Source organism: Pinus tabuliformis, chromosome J, assembly GCF_031772625.1.
Source record: "Pinus tabuliformis cultivar Carrire ecotype Pingquan chromosome J, CPIR1, whole genome shotgun sequence".
Lineage (NCBI taxonomy): Eukaryota > Viridiplantae > Streptophyta > Pinopsida > Pinales > Pinaceae > Pinus > Pinus tabuliformis.
In genome coordinates this window covers 383,591,639-383,597,137 of record NC_142295.1, presented here as the reverse complement: position 1 = coordinate 383,597,137, position 5,499 = coordinate 383,591,639, and the positions used below count along the sequence as shown (strand labels likewise).

At 37.1% G+C, this 5,499-nt stretch overlaps 1 long non-coding RNA gene across 1 annotated transcript; it reads left to right on the top strand.

The window, feature by feature from the left end:
* The first annotated feature begins 788 nt into the window (after positions 1–788).
* On the top strand, positions 789–2,390 carry LOC149227382 (uncharacterized). The gene is made up of 4 exons (XR_016247794.1): positions 789–1,257; positions 1,353–1,470; positions 1,673–1,959; positions 2,109–2,390. It is a non-coding gene; the product is annotated as an uncharacterized LOC149227382 (long non-coding RNA).
* Positions 2,391–5,499: the final 3,109 nt, after the last annotated feature.

Sequence of the window (5,499 nt, the reverse complement as noted above, 5' to 3'; positions counted from 1 at the left end):
GTAGACATTCTTGCGTAGTGGCTGGTAGGCTATAGGCCTAGTGCCTGGTAGGCTATAGGCCTAGTGGAGCCGAACTTTTTGGCGGAATTCGTAGTGGCTGGTAGGCTATAGACCTAGTGGAGCTGAATTTTTTGGCGGAATTTGTACAGGAGATTTTTTGGAAGTTTTTTTGGTGGGTTTTTCTAGTCAAATTTTTCTAAAATCCGGAGTAATTTATTGAAATCGCAAGGTTGATAGGTAATTTCTGCACATTCAAAGTTTCCTAGTAATTTTTCAGGGTCCTGAATCCAAATATTCTGTTAAAAAACCATTTTAAATAATACAAATCAAGATTTAACCTCAATTTTTTCTACCGAAAAATCTCCAAAAAAATCGCACTAAAGACAACTCCCTTTTACCAATATTAATACCAAGTAAATTGCTTTCATGACCATGTGCCCCAACGAACCATATTAATACCAAGTAAATTGCTTTCATGACCATGTGCCCCAACGAACCATGTTGGTAGTTGGGTCATTGGATAGATTACTGTGCTAAGAATATTAATTGCAAAAGCAAAACTAGTAGTTGGCGTTCAGGGAGTCATGGTCAGCACTATTGGTTCAGAAAGGACCACATCACAATTCACAAGCTGTCGAGCACTAAGCACGTGTCTGTTCGCAACCAACCCCAAGAATCTTTATGTGGTGGGATGTCTCCGGTTCAAGGCGTAGGTCAAGATTGCTGCGTGCAGTTCCAACTAATCAGCGATCGTATGTATGTTGAGCTTAGTTTCATTTATCTTGTTATCTAGATCTTTACCTGTCTATGTCTGAGCTTCATCTTTCTGTTCATCAATGGCAACCGATCTCCATCACAATATCAAAACTTTTTCCCTCTTTACTTCTTCGGCCTCCTAGTCAGTCCCTGTTACCACATTTTCACACAGCACGTGGTCTGGATGTCAAGAACATGTTATATTTACACTTTCAGCGTGGCTTCGTACCATGTGTATCATCGGTGGTCCGGAGGTCAAGAACATTTCACCCTCTTATCTTTAATCATCTGGCAGATAATAGATTGCGAGTTGGAAATGGTGGAAGCCGATGTTCAAACAGCATCCGTTCATATTGCCATTTTATATGCAAACAATGAGCAATTCACTTGGTGCTTGGATGAACTCGACCTTGTCGTGCAGTCAAGGGGTTAACATTCTTCCGATCTTTTCAGATTCAAGCCACATCCAGCGTGTATATCTGGAAAAACTACACATTACTGGTAAGTGAATCTATGAATATCTCTGTATATTGTTTGTTTTTTCATTAAAAAAAAATAAGGTACAGAAATATGAGGTTTCCAAGTTTAAATTACAGATGCCAATCCACGACAAAGATCTTGGGAGAAATATTGCAGAGGACAAATGGATGCTCTGTAGTCGTTTGCAGCAGACGACCAACACAGATTGAAGTTTTCTTGGAGCTATCGTCTTGTGTAAGTGCTTCAATCATTTCAAACTTTGTCTTCTATTGAAAATGAATATTTCAAAGTTTGTTTATTCCAAGCGTGATAGATCTGCCTGGTGTATATTTTTCCTCCTTGAATTAGTAGATAATGAAGAGTGATAGATCTGTACACTTCTCAAGTTTGTTTAAGGGCAGAATGATAAATCTGTATATTTTTCTTCAATGAATAGGTAATAAGGGAAGTTCCCGGAGGTCAATACATACATATCTGGGATTCGTTCAAAATATTATAACAGGACAGATAAGGGATCAGGTCCTCGGTGTCTGTCTGACGCATCTAATCACTGTTTCCCAATTTTGAGTTATAAGGAACTGACATCTTGTTGCAACCAAAGACTGGGGTTACTACATCTTATAATCCCTTGTCTTCCCGGATTCATGTGGAGAAATTCAGTGTTACAAGTGAGTGGGAGGAAATTACAATCATTGTGGCAGCATGAATTTATGGTAGACAAAGGTATCTTGCTTCATGTACTATATTTTTTATTCATATAAAGAAAAAGCGTTTTTTTCCACTGAAAAAAGAAGTATCTTGTTTCATATTTTCATTCCATTTCATATATATATATCTACCTGTACCTGAAAGCTAAATATTTGCATTTGCAGGTGCCTCAACAACTGCCAGAATAAAATATATGGACTTCCCTTTGACACATTCCAAAGACCATAGGGAAACAAAGCAGCTTATTTGCCAACATCTAACCTTGTACTCTTGTAAAGAATTGAGACAATTAGGGGAGTTTTGCAGTTGGGAAAAAAACTTCCAGAGTTAAATGTCCGCGGGTGTGAACAAGTATAGAAGCTTTCGTGCCTTGAAACGTTGATATTTTGGAGGTGATTGATGTTTCTTGGTGTCGGAAGCTGCCTGCTTAATGTTCGTAACCGTTCCAAACTGCAAAAGGGGAGGTGGAATTCTTGATCAGTTGTGCCAACAAGCAAGCATTGATGTTGTGCCATAAGAACCAAGGTGATGGTCATAACGATAAGGGATAGAGATCATGTTGCCCAAGTGCCAAATTTTTATGTCTTGGCTATCTTTTGCATTTTGTGGTACATTTACTGTTGTAAGTGGCCAAATTATGCTTTTAACTTTCTTTTAGCTACATCAACCATTGGGGCATCGTTCCAGGCCCAACCCAAAGTGTGGATAAGGGGAGGGGGAAGGCTAACTCCTTGTGGACCCAATGGACAAATGTGGACTCGGATGGGAAAATGTGAAAAGGGGCTATAATGAGCGGAGGGAAGTGATGTCTATAGTGTTAGGAAGTGGAACCATGCAACCAAAAGTAGGGTTTCCCAAGCAGTGCCACTCCTAAAGCTAGTAGCCAATAAAGGAGATCCCACGAGTCTAGGATACAAGGTTAACCACGAAGTTGGCACAATGGAAGAAAAGTACAATCCAAGTCCATTCTTTCTGCCGAATCCCCTCACTTTTCCCAGGCCCAACCCAAAGTGTGGACAAGGGGAGGGGGAAGGCTAACTCCTTGTGGACCCAATGGACAAATGTAGACTCGGATGGGAAAAGTGTGAAAAGGGGTTATAATGAGCAGAGGGGAGTGATCTCTATGGTGTTAGGAAGTGGGACCATGCAACCAAAATCAAGGTTCCCCAAGCAGTGCCACTCCTAAAGCTAGTAGCCAATAAAGGAGATCCCACGAGACTAGGATACAAGGTTAACCATGAAGTTGGCACAATGGAACAAAAGTACAATCCAAGTCCATTCTTTCCGCCGAATCCCCTCACTAATCCATGTCCAAATGTGTCCAAGGAAAGCAAGCAAAAACACCCAATTGCATAATGAAAAGCCATATCTTCGAGGTTGGAAGGCCCACCTTCAAACATACGATCATAACATATGGGTGAAGGCACATCTTGGCTGGCTCAAGTGGCAAAGAAGGGTGGCACATCAAGCTATCTAGTGGTTGTAAGGGGCTGTTGGTTGCTGACTGAAGACAGATTTAGGAGAAAAAATTATCCTATAGGTGTCACCCACTAGTGGTGGGTAACAAGGCCGACTTGAACTTGGAGGAATAAATGGTTTTTTCTTGAAAAAAAATAAATATCTTTTTTGTTACAACGAATCCAAATGGGACTACAATACATGACATGAATTCTTCCTTGATGTTGTAGCTGCTGAGATGGAACCTTGAGAACAACGAAAGAGATTTTTATTGTATCTGGTCTGCAGTGGAAACCACCTGATAATTACACTGGCTAGCATTGATGTTGTAACTGCTGAAATGGAACCCTGAGAACCCAGCGTCTTTTCAGTAAGCCTGGTGAGAAAGAATCTCCAGTCACACAAAAAAGACTAAATTTTTAGGTTCATATTTTTCGGACCTAATTCATTTTTAGTTCTAATACAAACTAGAACTAAATGTTAAAAGACAAATCTGTTCCTAAACTGAATGGAAAATGGTTTCCTACTTGCACCCTCATATCAAGAAAAAAAATTAAAAACGCTCAAAACTGAACTTCATATAGAGACAAACAAGGAAGCAATTGCATTTGAAGAGGCAATTGTTTCAAATGCGAATGGCAACCAGAAGCTTGGGAACAACAAAAGGGATTTTGAAGGCCGAGTTATATCAAGGGTAAGGGAAACTAGCTTTTATTTAGGATGCCTAATGAGAAAAAATACAGTGGTCAGACATTAAAGACATTGAATGCCAAAATGTTTCAAGATTGAACTTCAACATACGTTGGAGACTTATACGGAAGCAATTGCATTTGAAGAGTCCATTGTTGCAAGTGCACCCGGAGCCTTGAGAAGAATAGAAGAATTCGGAAGGGTTATTTATATCCGAGGAAAGCAAAAGTAAGTTTTTTTTGCGTCCTTTGACACACCAATGATTGAATTTTGGAATTCATAATTTTTTTTTGGGATCTGATTCAGTTTTACTATACAATACAAATGAGGAGGAAATGTAGAACGAAAATCTAAAAATGGGGTTTTAGCTTGTAGAAAAGGACACTCCACAAAGCGATGTTGGTTGTTTGTTGTTTAACAATGAGATTTAGATTTTTAAATTTGACTCCTTAAAATTTTCCCATATTTATTTTTCCGGTTCAGTATTTCATAGTTGTAGATTTATGGTGAATTATTTAAAGCAGGGGAAAACACAAAACCTGATGTTTTTCAGCCACTGGTTTTTATAAATGATGCCCCGAGAAAAAGGGATCAAAGAATTCAGAGTGAGATGAGATCGCTATCCAAGATTTTGGATATTCACACACAATACCGCTTTTGGAATCTATGGGCAGCATCGGCACTGAACTTTGAACTTTGAAATCACCGATGGTTTTTCGGCGAGACCGTTAGAACCTGAAAACTTCTATTCTTCGCTGGATATTGAAACGCTCTGTGAGTTTCCAATACAACCATCTAATCTTTAACTGAATGTTGGGCAAAATTCGTAGTTTAGTAGCTTCGCTAAATTTGGGGATTTCTAAATATATCCAAGTCCGCGCGTCGCTGGATTTTAATTTAATTTTTATTTTTGTGAAAACATTTCTCCATTTGTGATTTGTGAGATATGTAGTTGGATTTTAGTTGAATTCATATAAATTTTTTTTGCATTGTTGTTATCGGTAGATATTGCTTTGAACGGTTAAAAATTTTGCTAGGTTGTTTTCAATTTTCTTATTTAATATTTATTATAAATTTATTATTATCAATAATAATAAGATATTTTTTTAATTTGTTTCAAAAAAAATATTATATTTTATTAAAATTTAATAATTATATATTATACAATATTTTAGTATATAAAAAAATTAATTTAAATAAATATAAAAATATATTTTGTGAGATAAAAGACATAAATATAAAACATATTTTTATGGGCAATTATAAATAATATATAAATAAATAGTATATCAAATATTGAATAAGTTCAACATATTTCCAATTATTACTTGTTCTTTAATGTATTTAAAAGTAGATATTTCTCTAAACTATTCTTAAAGTAAAACACTTTCCATTTTTTAAACCAAT